Source organism: Chelonia mydas, chromosome 7 (assembly GCF_015237465.2).
Source record: "Chelonia mydas isolate rCheMyd1 chromosome 7, rCheMyd1.pri.v2, whole genome shotgun sequence".
NCBI lineage: Eukaryota > Metazoa > Chordata > Testudines > Cheloniidae > Chelonia > Chelonia mydas.
The window spans coordinates 38,857,166-38,876,005 of NC_057853.1; the positions used below are offsets into that span (position 1 = coordinate 38,857,166).

Consider the following 18,840-nt stretch of genomic DNA (forward strand, 5'->3'; position numbering starts at 1 on the left):
GGTGTCTTTTTCGGAAAAGGACCCAGAATATCCACAGCTACTCACAGAAATGGACCTTCAATGATGGGGAGTGGCTGGAGAGGGGCTTTGACCTCGTCTTGGGGTTTTCCCACTCTTTGGCATACTTCACAAGACCGGACATAGGTAGAAACATCCTTGCCCATTCCCTCCCAGTGGAATGACCCCCCGAAACGGTCTTTGGTCCTGTTCACCCCAGCATGGCCACTAGGATGATCGTGGGCTAAGCACAAGAGCTTGACCCGGTACTTAGTTGGAACTACCAACTGTCTCTGAGGATGCCAGTCTTCCTGGTGTCCACCAGAAAGAGTTTCCTTGTACAAAAGTCCTCTTTCTACAACAAACCTGGATCGATTAGAAGAGCTGAGAGGCGGTGGGTTGCTCCGTGCCACCATCCAAGCTCTCTGGAGGCATTCATCTGCTTTCTGTTCGGTCTGGAACTGTTCCCTTGATGCTGGAGACATCAGTTCCTCATTGGATTGTGGACCTAGGCTTGGTCCCTCTGGAAGCGATGTAGGGGATGGGGCTGTTTCTGTTGACTGTGAACCGCTCTCCGCTGGTGCACTACGTTGGGTTTCAGGCTCGAGCTGAGCCTCTTGTGTAGGGTTATGGCCTGCTGCTGGTGCAGGTTCGGTGGGGCCCTCTGGTGTTGGGGTTGCAAGTACTGGATTCAGTGTTGGCAATGGGTCTGGTGCTGGTTGTTCTGTCGGTTCCAGTTCTGGGACTGGCTCTGTCTGGGTCTCTGGGACTGGATCCACTACTGCTGTTACAGATGCTGGCATGGTGTCCGGTTCCATCATCTCTGACCGGGTCCTGGTAGAAGTTTCCGGAACAGAGTTAGGCGTGACGGCTTGCCTAGCCTGGCTGTGGGTGACCATTCCCACCCTCTTGGCTAGCTTCACATGATTGGCCAAGTCTTCCCCCAACAGCATGGGGATGGGATAATCATCATATACTGCAAAAGACCACGTTCCTGACCAGCCCTTGTACTGGACAGGCAATTTGGCTGTAGGCAAACTGAAAGAGTTAGACTTGAAGGGTTGAATTGTCACTTGGATCTCTGGGTCAATTAAAGTGGGGTCCACTAAGGAAGCATGGATAGCCGACACTTGCACTCTGGTGTCCTTCACGTGGTGACCTTCTTCCCGCTCACACTCACAGTTTCCCTATGCTCCAAGGGTATCTGGGAGGTATCTGGGCCTGAAGACCTCTGGTGTGATTCCGGTGCAATGAACTGTAATCTGTTGGGGTTCTTGGGGCAGTTGGCCTATACATGCCCCGGCTCACTACATTTAAAACATCGTCCAGCTGACGGATCACTGGGGCAAGGTGGGTTGCTGGAGAACCGTGTGGCAGGACGATAAGGTGTCTGGAGTATTCCTTGGTGTGTAGTTGGGGCCTCGGGCTGCCCCGGGTAGTAGGGGGTGGTCTGAGGGTTTCCCTTCCAAGTGCGACCAGGGTTGTTCCTCTCTCCTCCCTCCACCTGTTTTGTTCCGGCTTGCCCCACCTCTCTGGCGGTCTGGGACTGCTTGTATTGATCAGCATAAGAAGCAAGACTTTCTGCAGAGTCCATTTCCTTATCCCATAAACACTTTTATTTCCTCCTTGGACATATTCAGGAATTGCTCCTGAGCTATCAAATCATGCATTCCGTTAAAGCTAGTGACACCCCTTCCTTGGACCCATTTATCTAACAGATCCTTCATCTGGTTTAGATAAGCCACATTACTTAGTCCAGGCCCTCTCTTAAGGGTTCAAAATTTTACTCTGTACGTTTCAGATGTAATTTGAAATTGCTTTAAAACCAAATCCTTGAACTTATTATAGTCAGAAGCCTCATCAATAAGCATCTTATTGAATATGTCCAGAGCTCTTCCAGTCAATTTTGCGACCAATGTGGTCATCTTGTGAGTTTCAGGAATTTTATGGAGAATGCACAGTCTCTCAAAGGCGAGAAAATATTCAGCAATATCACTGGATTCATTATACTGTGGACACAGTCGCTCCCATTTGTGGATTGTTGGGGAAGGATTGTTAGGGTTATCCAGTAGATTCTGCTCAGCCCTTACCTTCTCCATCTCCAGTGCATGCTTCCTCTCTTTTTCCTTCTCCTCTATTTCTTTTTCCCTTGCCTCCATAGCTCTCCTGTGGGCAGTCTCTAGGGCTTTTTCTGCCTCTTTCACTGCCTCCAGTCTGGTTAACTCCAATTTGTGTTGTGCCTTGGTTTCTGTCATGTTAGCCTCTCTGTTTTTAACTAACTTTACACCCGAGAGTTAGAAATAAAACAAAACAAACAAAACAAACAAAAAAACTTGGCTTGTCAAATATATATATATATATGTTGTGCTGTAACCGGATACCTATGTTCTCTGATAGTGATTGCCAGCCTACAGAAAAATCCTAACCCCCCCACCCCCCCAAAACCAACACTTTTGTCTCCAGGCAAATAGACAGAAAACCCGTCTAGTTGCTCTTAGGTTAAAAAAAAAAATCAACTTCAGGTCTGTGAAGACTTGTGAATTTCCCTGCAGGAGGTTAACTACCCTGCCTATAAGTAGAGAAAACTCCAGCTCACAAAAGACAATTCCCTTTTGTCTCTGCTCTGGCTCCCAAGCAGAGACAAAAACTCTAACTGCTTTCAGCTTAAAACCTGCTTTCCAGCAACCCAAAGGAAAAAAAATATTTTCTTCTAAAAAATCTGTGCTTCTGGTTCAAAAAAATCTCAAATTGATGTCAAAATGATTTCAAGTTAATCCCACCGCTCTGCCACCATGTCAAGGTTCCTTCCCCACTCTGAACTCTAGGGTACAGATGTGGGGACCTGCATGAAAACCCCCTAAGCTTATTTTTACCAGTTTAGGTTAAAACTTCCCCAGGGTACAAACTATTTTTCCTTTTGTCCCTGTATTTTATTGCTGCCACCACCAAGCGTCTCACAAATATAACCGGGAAAGAGTCTGCTTGGAAACGTCTTTCCCCACCAAAATCCTCCCAAACCCTACACTCCCTTTCCTGGGGAAGGCTTGATAAAAATCCTCACCAATTTGCATAGGTGAACACAGACCCAAACTCTTGGATCTTAAGAACAATGAAAAAGCAATCAGGTTCTTAAAAGAAGAATTTTAATTGAAGAAAAAAGTAAAAGAATCACCTCTGTAAAATCAGGATGGTAAATACCTTACAGGGTAATCAGATTCAAAACATAGAGAATCCCTCTAGGCAAAACCTTAAGTTACAGAAAGACACAAAAACCGGAATATACATTCCATTCAGCACAACTTATTTTATCAGCCATTTAAACAAAACAGAATCAAACGCACATCTAACTAGATTGCTTATTAATCCTTTACAGGAGTTCTGACCTGCATTCCTGCTCTAGTCCCAGCAAAAGAAAAACAGACAGAGAGAACCCTTTGTTTCCCCCTCACCCCAGCTTTGAAAGTATCTTGTCTCCTCATTGGTCATTTTGGTCAGGTGCCAGCGAGGTTATCTTTAGCTTCTTAACCCTTTACAGGTGAAAGGGTTTTTTCCTCTGGCCAGGAGGGATTTAAAGGTGGTTAGCCTTCCCTTTATATTTATGACAGCATATATTCAGAAAACACATATCTGAAAAGAGGTTCACATCTTGGGGTCAGTTGTGTCACTTTATTTAATGAACAGAGATGAATAAGTAAATGGAAGTTTTGCTTGCACAAGGAATGCAGGATCAGCCCTTGTGATAGAAAATCTTATATTTCTATTTTCTCCCTTAAATGCAACAAAGAAATGGAATGTAACAGACATACAGTCTGTCTGAAAAGGTATATTTACTTTTTAAAATGAAACTTCAAGCAAATAGGTTTCTGACATGTACTCTTGCCTCCGATTCAATATTCAACCATTCCAAAAGAGGCTCTTCTTCCTTTTTACTGTGCACAGTTTTGCTTTTGTCACTTAGTTTATGGAGCTATATAATTAACTATTATATATAGACTGGTCAGACACTGCAAAGGCAAAATGAAATTAATAGATTTTTCTATTTAAAAAAAATCTTTACTCCCTTCCTTATGTATCCTTCTTATAATATTTGCTGTGTTTTTAAGAAGTGGTGTAAAAAAAGAAAGGTAAAAACTTGACCAGATTTCCCCATATATTAAATATTTTTCATAAAATATGATAATAAAAATCATATAGCTTAAAAGTACAGATGTCGGGCTTGATTTGAATTATGGTATATCTTTAGATCTGATGGATCATTCAAATTTATATTCATTAACCTATTTTTAAACAAGGATAATTCTATAGCTTAGGTTACAGTCAGGCGTAAGTAACAGTGTGAAGGCTATAAAAATAAATAACTGGATTTCTTGCTAATAAAATTGTGAGAGTAAAAGTTAAACATTTATTCACTATTTGAAGTGACTAAAAATATATTGTAGTGTTTTTAATTCATTGTCCAGCAACGGATATTCTTTTTGAGATGCAATTCGGTGCCTGGAAATGATTTCAGAACAATAAACATGGAAATGAGTCTCTGGCTTATTGAGATTTAAATCTTAAAGTTAGATTGTCAAAACCTACATCTGAATCTATGTAGTGGATAATGCCCACTCAAGTCAGGTAGAAATATGGTTTTGATTTATTTACTCTATTTCCATGAACAACATTTGCACATCTGGATTTCTTAAGAGCAAGACAAATATTCCATTTACAAAATGCTGAAGTGAATACTGTAAGTGGTTTAGTAGCACTATTTGCAATATTTGCCTTTTACCACAGAATCTACACCTTCTGTGCATTCCAGGTTTCCAAATGAAAATACATCTGACGGGTTTTGTATTGCAGAACTATGAGTGAACCAGTATGAAAGCAGAATTATAGCTAAAACCTGCAGTGTCTCTTCATGTTAAAAGCTGATCACACTGGCAGTGTGAGAAATTGGAACAGAAACATAAAGAGATCAGAATTTAAATTGTCGGACTATGTTGGGCCTATTACCCTGGGCTAAATCCAAAGTATTGACACGAAAGCTAATGAAGTTACTCCAGGTATTACTGTTACTGAGCAGTATTTAGTCCCTGGCTTGCAGATTACACAGTTACCACTGCCGATACTGTCAGCATCCTCATTTTCACAAGCTTGTGTATTTGCCTAATTTTAAATAATTGTTAAAATCATTACAAATTCATTTTGCATAACCACAGAATATCCCTACAAAATGCTAGTGTTTCTTTGCAATCTCACACATTTCATTGCTAACACTACTGTTTACAAATTGATGTTTGAACTTCTTGGTACTTTGAATTTGTGAAGGAAAAAACCGAAAATAATTTTTTAAATCATTTTCAGCACTAGTAAATTTAGGACCAAATCCTGAAAGAAAACGTCCCCTGAAGTTAACAGAAGTTTTGCATCAATTAGTCAAGTTGATTTGCTCCCTTATCTAAGGAGACATCATAACTTTTTGTTTATCTGAAAGAAACACACTTCTAAAGTGTGGCTACACATTTTGTTCCTATTAAGTGAACCAGTAAAAACAGTGTGAAGAAGTCTCATGTTCTATGATGAATTCCTTTATAAAATAAACATGGAAAAATACTAAAAGATGTTTTAGGAACAGTAGTAACCTATTCAATGTCTAAATTTATTCTGATTTAGAGCCTAAAACAAAAATGGAAAACAAACATAAAATTTGCTGCCTATTCATATCCTTTGCAGATTAAGATAATTCTTTAGAGAGCAAATGGAACAGAATATTTCAGTCACTGTGCTGTTTTTACTTTTGAAATGTATTAATTTGTGTTAACTATCAGACATAACATAGATACAGTAACTGTTGATTTGCATCAAGTTCTGCTTTACATCCTTTTGTATTTTTACATAATATAATACAAAAACTGCACATCTTGTTTACTATCATTAAATCAGTACAATGACAAGACATGACTGCCTCATTTTCATTTTCTTCAACAATTGCCACAACTGACCTTGTTTTTCCAAAATGAAAATGTTCATTGTTCTTCTCTGTTTGGCCAAGTCGGTGCGGTCATCTCATGTTCAAGAAGGTCATTATTGCAGTAACAGTCTCTAGTAGAAAGCATTCAGAAAAGGTTCTGAGATGCTTGGCTTTCCATATTTTATATAACCAAATATGTCACTGCATTACAGCATAACCATGTAAATGTCATTGGTGATCATCTAAAATTCAGTCAGAAGGCATAGATGTTTCACAAAGTCCAAACCCATCTTTTGTTTTCAATGTACAATGCAGGCACAAGCTAGAAGATTCACAGCATGTGGCCAATCCTGAGAGGAGAGTGAAAAGAAATTTCCATGGAATATTATCAAATCAGGATTCTCTCTAACACTAGGATTCTATCGTTTGTTTGTCATACTTGAGTCATTCTAGAACAGGTTTACAGCTCATGAAAATTCATTATTTCATGCAAGATGGGTGCAGACAGGCTTATGGGATTTATTTAGAAATGTATCTGGCACCAATAACGTGTGGGTGCCTACCATTTATGGATTCAATTATAAAACAACCATCCCCCTTGCTTGTTAACAATGCCCATGCTCAATCACTACTCAACAGTTCCTAATACAACACTGGTGAACTACAGAAGTTGACAGGCCTGATGATGTAAGATTTCTGTGTCTTAAGTAAGTAAGTTGATATCATTAATTCAACTCAACACCAGCTCTTGCATTGAGATTAGCCTGCCCATGGTTATTAAATCATTGGCTTCTTTTGAAATGTAGTTCCAGGATATTCACCGAACTTGGTGGTTGTCTTTGAGAATCAAAGATGAGAGCAGTAACTGCAATCGCCAGGATGGTGCTTGTAAGAGGTTGGCTTCATTCTTTAACTCCTTCCAAACCCCAATAAAGAACCAACAGCAACATGAAGACCACCTCTTTTCCCTGTCTTTCATCATGCACAATACTTTATAAAGAGAGAGATAAAGCAAAATTTACGCACACACACAAATGAAATAAAAGCCTTCCAAGTTTATTAAGAACAGTTCACTTAACCTGATGGCTGAATCTCAGAATTATTTCAAATTTATCATATACAATTAATGATTAAGATAAAAGAGTGTATAAAATAAGCTGCATGTGATTTATCTTATACTTATAGAATTCTATAAATATTCATAGATCTGTGCAAAAATACCCAAGCTGCTCTATAAACCAGCAGCCTACCCCAGCCATCATTTAAATGACATGTCTTTCCTTTTAAAACCCTTGCTTTAGTGTAATAAACATGATACCAAAATTTTGTACTAAAAATTAAAAATTGTAGCAGATTACCTTATGAAAAACAATGAAGTTTTCTTACAAGAATTTAAATTAAAGAACAATTCCATTATAAACAGGGCTTACTATAATCAGAATTACAATGTTCACACAATAATGCACTGAAAGAATTTAGGATTGTTGCTCTGCTTCTCAATAAACCGAGTTTCATTAAATCTAAGCTTATGATAGGAGAATTCTGCTGTATTAATACAACTGTATCAGAGTTTCAGCTATTTTAATTAGAGTTTATAGTTATCAACATAGAAAACTAACATTGCAATTATCATCAGATTATACCCAGTTACAGTTATGGCTAATATTTTGGTTTGATTGGTAGTTTTTTGGGGGGAAAAAGCTTTCAAATATATTTGTGCTTAATGATCAACATTTGCCAACCTGGGTGCCTAAACTTAGGTATCCAAACATAAATAAAAGTGGCCTGATTTTCAGAAGTGCTGAACTTCCACAAATCCAAGTGAAGTGAGTGTAAACTGAATATGCTCAGCACCTTTGAAAATCAAGTCACCTTTGCTTAGGTGCCTAAACATGGATTTAGCAGCACCAAGTTTGAAAATATTGGTCAATGTCTCCACTTCTAGATACATGATTAAACCTCAAATGGGGAGAACGTAAGTCCTTAAATTCTAAGTCGACCAGGATCAGTCCATTGCTCCTTCATGTCCCACCCTGGCTTCCAAAAAGAAATGTCTTTTTTGCTGGAACTCAGTGTTATTCACTGGAATTTGCCATGCAGGTCAGGCAATCCCCTGAAGGGAAGGGAGAATTTTAAGACATGCATATCAAATCTCATTACTGTTCTTTTATGATAATCAATCAAATGAAGGATGTGATGATGTCATTATGACATCATCTACTTAGGGATTAAAAATTCATCGCTTCTTAGCAATTGAACCTGTCCAATAGAGAACAAAGAAAGCACTGGAAGAGGTTATGATCTGCTCCATTTACTGTAGGATAAACTAATCATTTCCTTCAATTGTGAAGTCCTGAAAAACAAGGCATGTGGTAGTTTAATTCTACCTGTTGTTTCAAATAATAAGATAGTTCTATTTTTTCTATACCTTATGTCAATCCAACTGCTTTCTTATTAGCTATTTGAGAAAAAACAAGTAACAAATTTGTTCCTTTCCTGGTATTTTCTTTTGTTTTTTTTGTCAATTTCCAAACATCTAATGCCCCCAAACCTTTTTTCTACAGATGAGCGGCATCTGCCTCTAAGGAAAAAGCTCATGAGCTGCATACAAAGATAATCTTTTTTTTTTTTTAAGAAAGAAATCTTTATTTTAAAATAAACCCCAATAATCTCATACTTCTGAAGTCAAGTGGCCCTAAGTCCAACAGCAGAAAAGTAGAAATTACACTAGCTATATTAATTCTAATAAAATAGGCTAGAAACATCCATTCTACAAGGCTCTGATATCTGTAGAGATTCTGTGAAGCTTCTTTCTTCCTTAAAAGAAAAGAAAAAAAGCTTTGTTCATGAAAAAGAAATTTGTCATGCTATTTCTGGTGGCTATTTCTGGGCATCCAAAAAGGGTTACATGCCCGGAATCTATGCCTGACCTGATTTTCTTTAAAGTTCACTCATCTCTATTGAGAACATAGATTTAAATAAGTTCAGATGCAGCTAAGCAAAGAAAATAAGTGAATTGAAATTACAAGTCTTGAAAACACATTAACAAGCTATAAATATGTTACTAAGCTCTCTCTATGTTTTCAAATCAGTGTGTTTTTTAATTACAGACCAAAACTGAAGCACAATCATGTTGATTTAAAATGTTATTTCATCTTCTGCAAAAATACTTTTAGTAAGACGCTGGGAAAATTTAATGTCAGCATATCTAGAGTGTCATTGGGTGAGGGTTGCATGTTTTCCAGATACAAATGATTCAGATAATATCCAAAGAACGCTCAACTTACTCTTGAAAAAAACTTTGCTCTTCATTTTTGTTCAATAGATTTCTTTATAAAACAGTTCAATATTGTAGCTTGTTAAAAAGTTCTAAACAATGACTAATTTATTTTTTTAAATGAACATAGTTCACCTATTTTTGTCCAAGAACTGTTTCATACATAACAAAGGACTGACAATACACAAGTTATATATCTCTAGATGTTTTCTTGTATGTTAAATGTATTTTTTTAAAACAAAATCTTATTTCCAGCACTTTCACTGTGCACATTGTTCATTCAACTCAATATGTTCATGAACTTCAGTTGATGGTGTTAATGTTTGAAAAGAGTGAACTGTGTCTGTTTAACAATCTCTTTAGAATCCAGATGCAGACTGCTCTGTCAACCATTCCCATAGCATCTCATTTGAAATGTGTGTCTTCATAGAACATTTGTCACATCCCAATGCATTGTTTAGAGAAAAATATTCCAACCACCACTATCTAAGTCTCCAATACGGCCTCACCATCCTTTCTCAAACAATAAAAAAACAACTCAAACAAAAATAAAAAGGTGAAGAGCATCAGAACCATCAATGCCTATTTTTTTTGTAAACAGGTGAACTATCATGTTCATTAAATAAAAGTGATATAAACAGTAGCTCTTTAGTGTAAGAGTCTGATATTTTAGTCATTCAAGTTAACAACACTTATTTGTTTCATGTTGACACTTTTTTTCTCTCTTCACCCTGTCTACTTCAATAGAACAAAGATTTCATGTTAACAAGAAGTCAGTGTTTAGCTCAGTGAATAACAAAATGAGGAACAGAGAGAACTGATTCAGTTCTTGCTAGGGCCTTAAGAGTGCCTGTACCTAATTACTTCTGCAATCCAAAATGTATAGGTAAAATCAGGTTAGGCTGGGGTTAACCACCTTCAAGCAGTCACCCTCTGGGGAGAAAATTGGGAACAGGAATGACTTTACACTGGCATTAGGCAAATTCCTGTTCATTGACCTTCATTACCAAAGCTCTTGGCATCTAGGAGCATCTCAAGCATTCTGTGCCACTGTTGATAACATTGTGGAGGAAAACAACATGACAGGGTGCAAATAGGGAGAAAATAGGAAATGTTCAGCAAATAGCTCAGCAAGAAGACAAATCTATGTGATAGGCTGACATGCAGCATTCTTAACAGGTGTTTGGTGGTTGCTTTACATACATATAATACATAATTTATGCATGTGCAGCAAAGGTAGTTATTAACTCTAAATCTATAACCTGATCTTTTAAATGAGGGAATAGTCCCCTAAGATTTGATATAATGAAATCTAAGATTATAGCTACTAACAGGATCACAGTTTCAATTCCACCTTAGTTGCCTTTTTATACTAGCCAAGAGTCTTAGATTCCCTTTTTGCAACTGTCCACAATTTGATATTGTTGGATATAAGCCCCTCTCTCTCTAAGATGTAGCTACCTGCAGTTACATTATAAGTGTTATTTATAGATGGGAATAGAAACTGAGCTTGATATTTAGTTCACCCTGTAGAAAATCCTAAATTTTAAGCAAAGCCATTTTTTTGCACATCTCACAAAGCATTAAAATAGCTTGTGAACCAAACTTTTAGAAACATCTCACCCGTTACATGCTAGAAACACTGGATGTGTTTTCAAAAATTCTGCATTTTCAGAACTGCACAAGCAAACAAAGATCATTCCCAAGACATCATACGCCCCACAAGGTACCACAGGGTGTAAAGAAACTTCAGGCAAGTGGCACAGACATAGAGATCTCGCTCCAGCCTCGCTGACACAGAGCTGGCCTGAGAGCAGGTTCAAGCGAGAGGCATGAGCAGGACAGGTAGATGCCACAGGTAGAGGCTGTTCTCGGGGCAGGACCGCCGGGTCCCCGTGCATTACAAAGTGCCAGTAACGGGCTCGCTGGGGGTTTGTCGTCACCGGAGAGACCCGTGAGTGTAACCGACCCAACCAACACCCCAAATCCCGACGCTTCTCCGTCCACCCGCCCCCGGCGCCAGCCAAGCACCCCGGGACGGCTGGGCGCGGAGAAAGCGCCAAGCAGCAGCTCTCGGTGGGGCAGCTGCTGCGGGACCGCACGCACCTACCTGCCGGGCTCCCGAGGAGGCTGCTGCCGCGGCCGCCGCTGCTGGCGGATGTGCCGGAGCCCGCCCGCGCTGCTCGCCCTGCCCGACAGGACTGTTCATGGAAAGCTCGGCGCCGGCTGCACACTCCGGGCTCTGGCTCGCCCTCCCCGCGCAGCACGCGCGAGCCCACCCGGAGGAGGGGAGCCGGGCCGAGCGGCCCCGCCCCCACCGCCTGGGTCCTGCACCTGGGTGCGGGGGGCCGGCCCCCGTCACCTCGCCCGGGGGCCCCGCGCCGCCGGGCCGGAGCTTGGCCCCCTTCCGAGAACCGGGGGGCGGGTCGCTAGGACAGCCCCCGGCCCGGCCTCGCAGGGACCCCGCACCAGGCACGCGTGCCCCGGGGCAGCAGGCCCCGGCGCAGGGGCAGCGGCGCTGTGGGGAGAGGGAGATGGGGAAACGGGGGGGGGGCGCTGGGCGGGGTGAGAAGGAGATTCAGCAGGTGCAGATGAGAGACAGCAGCAAAGCGGGGGCAGCGAAGCTGCTTGTGTGGGGGCAGGCGCTGAGGGTGATTGTGGGAGCGGGGTAAATGAGCAGCTCAGGGGGCGGGGGGGAGTGCCCCCATCCCCCCAAACGCACTGAGGAGGTGACGGGCCAAGTGGAGGAGAGGCCGGTGGGCGAGGACTGTAGGCTAGACTGGGCACAGGGGAAAAGGTTCTGCTATGGTTTGAGAGATGTCCCCCTTTCCACCAGGAGAGACCATGGGCAGTATGGAGATTTGCTGTCTCCACAGCAGACTCTTCCCAGGCAAGAGCAGCCCTGGAGAGGTGGCTGGTAGACTGAGGGGGTTCTAGCTGGTGGCGGGATCCAGGTCTAGCTCGCTGGAAGGGTCTGGAGCACAGCTACCTCTGACCCCCTCCTGTGGTGCCAACAAGCCCAGAGCAATCATATTTTTATGTTTATTCCCCCCTCCACCCCCCACTGTTCCTCAGACTTTTTTGTCAACTGCTGGAAATGGCCCACCTTGATTGTCACTACAGAAGGTCCCCCTGCTCTCCTGGTGGTAGTAGCTCACCTTAAGTGATCACTCGCCTTACAGTGTGTATGGTCACCCATTGTTTCATGTTCTCTATGTATATAAATCTCCACACTGTATTTTCCACGGCATACATCCGATGAAGTGAGCTGTAGCTCACGAAAGCTTATGCTCAAATAAATTTGTTAGTCTCTAAGGTGCCACAAGTACTCCTTTTCTTTTTGCGAATACAGACTAACACAGCTGCTACTCTGAAACCTGTCATATTTTTCATGGCATCTGTATAGTTATAACTAATGTTTACTTTGTACTGAGAATTAAAAAAAAAAAAAAAAAGCCACAAACCCCCAAACCCCCTGCCTGTTATTCATGCTCTGCAGTCCCCCTGCCGAAGGCCTTCACACAGTTTTTCCAGCTCATGAAAATTTCCTAATTTCAAATTTTTTCCCCATCCTGCATTAGGACAAAAAGATGAATTCTTATAAAATTTTTTTAAAAATTGTGATTCATTAAAGTCGTTTTGATCAATTGAAACATTTTTTGTTTGTTTGTTTTTTTTACTAGTTAGCTTAAATTTCTAAATGAAAAGTTGGTCCAAACCCCACAACCAAAATTTTTCATTTAAAAATATCAAAACAAGACCTCTCCACAATTTAAAAAAATATTCTTTCCAACCTTTTTTGGAGTTGAAAAATTCATTGATGCTGACAGTTTTCACAAAAAGTTTCAGTTTCAACAAATCAGCATTTCCCAATGATAAAACGTTTTACTGAAAAATTCCTAACCAGCTCTATTTATAAGGCATGTATAAATGCATAAAGTGGTGGTAAGTCACTGATGTAGTACCTGATAGTATCAAAAACACATTCTTCCTTGTCAGAAATGTCTGAGTTAAAAGCCAAAATGTTCTGCTATGTAACTGAATTTCACAAACTGCAGTTAGACTATAGCTATTTGTGAGAAGTGACATCTAGAAAAAAAAATGTGTTGACTCCCGAAGGGTCTATTTGAAATGAGTGGAAGATGTGACAACTAGTAACAGGATTTCAGCAAGAGAAATGGAGGACATCTTCCAGGGGTTTTTCCAAGATAAGTCAGTTTGTGTTATTTCAGATAGGGTCCTACTTTTGCTAATCTTTGGGAAAGCTGCTTTCTTTCTGCAGCTGTGTCAGCTTTGTTTTTGACCAAGCTGCCAAAATAGGCACATTTTAATGAGTACCTCAACCATGATTTCTCTATTCTGCTGATCCTTCAAAAAGAAGCAAGCAAGCAATTGAAGTGTGTGTCTAAACATCATAGAGGTGTTTACTCACCATTTACTATATGATGGTATTTTCTGATCCTCTGAATTCAGCGCTAAGAAAATGTAGGGTAAATAGCATACCAGATTAATGCCGTAGTGCTGGAAGAAGTTACTAACATGGTAGCCTCTTTCAATACCTTTAATCACTGGTGCTGAATGCTTCTTGTGTTGCAACCTGTCAAGAGAGAGATGAAGGTTTGGGAAACTAGTCAAAATGCAGTGATGGAGATACTACCAACCATGGGGCCATATACACTAAAGTTCTTACAGTGGGCCAAAATCTGCCTTGAAGTATGTATGAGTAATTCCTATTGATTTCAGAAAGTATCACCTGCAATTATCGGAGGACAGAATACTGAATGATAAGACCATGGGAGTTTTGCATGAATAAGTACTGAGTAAGGGCTTCAGTATATGGCCCTAATCCCTCTTCCCCTCCCCATACACATTTCTACAGTGACATAAAATGAATTTTTAGTTTTCTTGAGCAAGTAGTTTTACTACCCCCCCCAAAAAAAGTATGGCAGATACTGTGTTTGTAAAGTATTTAGCCTGTCCAGGGCAGCAACCTTCTTTTACTGGGCTTACACACTGGATCCCTGATCCTGACTGTGTCCTCTTGGCACAACCATCATACACCTAACTTGTTATGGATGCTACTGGGAAAAAATAATGTTAATATGCTTTAGAAGGACTTCTAAAGAGGAAGACATTCATGCATGTCAGTTCTAGTCATGAACTTCCTTGACATTTGCTGGAAAGGACAGCAAATGTATCCATACATTAGCTCGGCTCTTCAAGACCATATAGCCGCAAGATTGGATTATTATTGCTAATTTAGGCCATTGATTGATGTGGAGTCAACTGCTTCTTACCTTAGAAGAATAGTGAATTAGTCTCCATTTTTATATGTTTACATTCCACAGCCTTCTCAGTACATTTACTGGAGGAAGGTGGGGGAAGTAAAAGAAATTTGATCTGGAGGTGGTGTCTTCGCAAAATGTTTTTTGTCCATATCTATTGGATTCCAATAGCAATTCAGAGGGCTGATTAGACCTACAAGGTAGACAGGTCTCAAACCATTAAGACTTTAGATACCTTTGGGCATATCAGCCAGCAACTGCTTCCCTCTATGGGTCCTTTAAGGAGACACAAAGGCCAAATTCTCTGCTCGTGTAAATTGGTGCAACTGCATTGAAGCCAGTGGAGAAATGCCTGTTTACACCAGAAGAGATTGTGGTCCAGAACATTTAATTCAGTTTTTCCAGAGCAGATCTCTCCTTTTATAGGAGTTCGTGGGAGATTCAGCCCACATGAATTCTTACCACCACTCAGCACCCTTCAGTCTCAAAAGTGAAATATCCCTTGATCTTATTACAGCCTATCCAAAAGAAAGACACGAAGATGGCATGCTCAAGCTAGCCTCAGTGGAACAGTGGTTGGCTGCTGTCTGGAGGAGCCTTTTGTATGTCAAGAGTAATACCTTCAACATTGCTCTGTCTAAACTGTTAACATTCAAAATTGAGACCTTTGTTTCTAGCAGTCATCCCTGGTCCTCCTTTCTACTAGGCTATGTGAAGCTCTCTTAAGAGGGTTAGTGTTTGAGCTCTACAACAGTGTTTCTTCACTACAGAGCTTCTCCATCTTTCTCCACAACACAGGAGGGGATTGCTTGGGCTGTAATTAGATGGCATGTAGGGCCCTATTCCCCTCCTGAGGGATTAAAGTAATTCCCATTGCAGTGGAAGAGTAAGTCCCATATGTTATATGCTGATGCTCAGGGCATCATTGCAATGTTCTGAAGGTCAAACAATGTTCACAGTGCCTTCTAACATGAATCAGTGATATACAATCTGTAACAACTGAAGAGAAACTAATATCCATTGCATTATTGTAGATTTGTCAGTAAAAGGAAGACTGCATGCCTTTTTCCTATATTCTTGTTCCTTAATGGATTCCCCAAAGCAGAAGGCATAGGTGGGTGGATTGATAGGCTATTGTTTGTCCTATCCCTGGGCAACAAATCCACCCAGCATTTGTGAACCATCTGGCCATAATCTATCTTCTAAACGTTTTTTTTTCCCCCTCTCCGTAGACTCTCAAGACTTTTGGAGAATCAGTGTTTAAAACATGTTCAAACAGCAATGTAAACACTGATGTTCAAGACTAGGGAACGTAGATAGAGGGGCTCTCATAAAATTGCCTAGTTATTATGATACACAAGTAGTTATGCATGGGCTGACAGATTGCTCAGAATCATCAGTGACTTGCTTATGAGTTTTGATCTAGTAACTATGTTAACTGAATGTTTAATATTGTTGCCAATTAATTGTGGGTGTTCATGTTGTGAGTAATAATCGGATTGTCCTGCTATTCTCTAATAGGCTGTCTTCCTTTCTAGGTGGTCTCAGATGATATTAATATTTTAGTTGATGTCTACTTCCTCTACTTATTATACCAGGGAACTAACAACACTGGTTTGTTGACATATTTGTTACTTCAGGGGCATATAGGGTCAGATTCTTCCATGGATCAGAACCTTACTCCATGGCTAGCCCAATTGCCTTGTGTGGTTCTAGGCTGAATTCAAGCTATTCTGGTTGACTTTGTTTTTTTTTATTAATTTGGGAGCATATTCTGATAATCTTACTCAAGCTGAGTGGTCCTTTACTCCTTGAACAGTTTTAACAGCCAATAGCTGAATTCTAGTTATTCTCAGCAGATCCCCTGCAGAAACCTTCAGAATATGCAAGGCACAAAGGTGGCTATAACAGTGTAAATGTCTCCACCACCACCCCTCATGACCCAGGATGGTGCTGCAGGCACTCTCCCTCAGTTTCTCTGAGGTTCCTGGAAAGAGTCTACTCACAGCAAAAGTCTAATAAAATATTGTCCCTCAGTGGAGAGAGAATTTATTCAACAGTTAAGCTCCCAGAGTGAGCCCCCTTTCACTCAGCTGTAAATTCAAGTTAAACAGCCCTTCTTCCTGGGACTATGTAGTTCCAGTCCTGCCTTCCCTGATAGCAAGTTCACCCCTTTAGACCAGAGTTTCACAGTCCTCCTTCTGGGACTGCCTCCTTTCAGTCCTGGCCTTCCTTGGCTTACAAATTCACTGCTTTATACCAGGGTTTTACAGCTGTCCTTACTAGGGACTATGGCCTGGACCCACAAAGGACATAGGCATTGAAACAAAGTGTCATAGCTCCTAACTTTTAGGACACTTAAAAAAAATCACAGAAACACTGTGATCCACAAAGCCTGAGTTAGGCACCAAGGCTCACTATACAATGAATAGGGAGAGACAGGTGATTTAGAATGCGAGCCACAAAGCCAGCATGCTAGGCAGGGAGCCATCTAAGCTAACCAGTGGGAGATGCTGACAAGAAGAGTGTGTGTTAAGTCCCTCCCCTCTCACAGAGATAGGCAGGGAGGCACCTGGTGTTACTTAGCAAGCCATGAACAGGAACCCATTATGTGGAGTCAGCCAACTTAGGCACCTAGGCAGTGTCTTGTGGGACTGATCTCATTAATGATCTGGAGGATGGTATGGACTGCACCCTCAGCAAGTTTTCATAGGACATTAAACTTGGAGGAGTGGTAGATATGCTGGAGGGTAGGGATAGGATACAGAGGGACCTTGACAATTAGAGGACTGGGCCAAAAGAAATCTGATGAGGTTCAACAAAGACAAGTGCAGAGTCCTGCACTTAAGACGGAAGAATCCCATGCACCTCTACAGGCTGGGAACTGAATGGCTAGGCAGCAGTTCTGCAGAAAAGGACCTAGGGGTTACAGTGGACAAGAAGATGGATATGAGTCAACAGTGTGCCCTTGTTGCCAAGAAGGCTAACGGCATTTTGGGATGTATAAGTAGGGGCATTGCCAGCAGATTGAGGGACGTGATCGTTCTCCTCTGTTCGACATTGGTGAGGCCTCATCTAGAGTACTGTGTCCAATTTTGGGCCCCAGGCTACAAGAAGGTTGTGGAAAAATTGGAAAGTGTCCAGGGGGGGCAAAAAAAAATTATTAGGGAACTGGAACACATGACTTATGAGGAGAGGCTGAGGGAACTGGGACTGTTTAGTCTGCAGAAGAGAAGAATGAGGGGGGATTTGATAGCTGCTTTCAACTCCCTGAAAGGGGATTCCAAAAAGGATGGATCTAGACTGTTCAGTGGTAGCAGATGACAGAACGAGGAGTAATCGTCTCAAGTTGCAGTGGGGGAGGTTTAGGTTGGATATTAGGAAAAACTTTTTCACTAGAAGGATGGTGAAGCACTGGAATGCGTTACCTAGGGAGGTGGTGGAATCTCCTTCCTTTGAGATTTTTAAGGCCAGGCTTGACAAAGCCCTGGCTGGGACGATTTAGTTGGGGATTGGTCCTGCTTTGAGCAGGGGGTTGGACTAGATGACCTCCTGAGGTTCCTTCTAACCCTGATATTCTATGAATGGGTCAGGTGCCAGCCTCACACTACACAAAATGGCTGGAGGAGGAAGAGATGGCAGTGGCAACCACCCTATAAAACTTTTAGCCCAGAGATAGGAGCACTCACCTGGAATATAGGAGAGACAGGTTCAATTCTCCCCTCTGCCTAGAACAGATTCAACAGGAGAGAGTGAGGGAGCCCCACATCAGAATATTCCATAGTTCAGTAGCGAGAGCACTGCCATGAAGGGTGTGGGAGATACATGTTCAAATCCTTTCCCTTCCTCTGGCAGATAATGAAAACTCTTACTTAGAGACCTTGAAAGAAATTATATTGCAGCAAAACAAGAAATAAGTATGTTACATAGGGTTGCAAAAAAAAAAAAGAGAGCTCACAGCAATCATCCAGGGAGAAGATAGTCCTCACCCATTGAAACACCCAAGAGTTATGTGGGAGGAAAACTGAGTTTTTATCTCCTTGCTGAGCTTTCCTGAATGATGTAGGAATGCAGCAGGGTTCATCCTCATGCAGAAGACCTGATGGTTCCGTCCCAGAAACCATAGCTCTCACAGGATCTGCTGGAGGCACAGGGTCTTTGCACTGGTTCCCTACTCCAGCTCCTTAGTAGAACAGCTCTATTGGAACTGCATTGCCAGGAACTTTCCATCTGGTTGCTGATCCAGAATCTCCATATAAGCAGGAGAGTTAGGATGGATTTCCCAGGGTAGGGTAGGAGGCATGAAAAAAGCTAATATGACAGGA

The 18,840-nt window shown here is 41.3% G+C and overlaps 1 protein-coding gene across 6 annotated transcripts in view; it reads right to left on the reverse strand.

Moving 5' to 3' along the window:
• SLC6A1 (solute carrier family 6 member 1) overlaps positions 1-18,840 on the reverse strand; it is a 130,540-nt gene that overhangs the window by 93,166 nt on the left and 18,534 nt on the right. Inside the window, exons 1-3 of one of the 6 annotated variants that reach the window (XM_043551356.1) lie at positions 11,341-11,492; positions 6,775-6,943; positions 5,985-6,303 (exon numbers count right to left, since the gene is read on the reverse strand). The gene's annotated coding sequence lies outside the window, so the exon portion shown is untranslated. Of the gene's footprint in view, positions 1-5,984; positions 6,304-6,774; positions 6,944-11,340; positions 11,568-18,840 lie in introns of those variants that run through there. The other 5 variants (XM_037905442.2, XM_037905444.2, XM_043551357.1 and 2 more) reach the window with 5 other exon arrangements.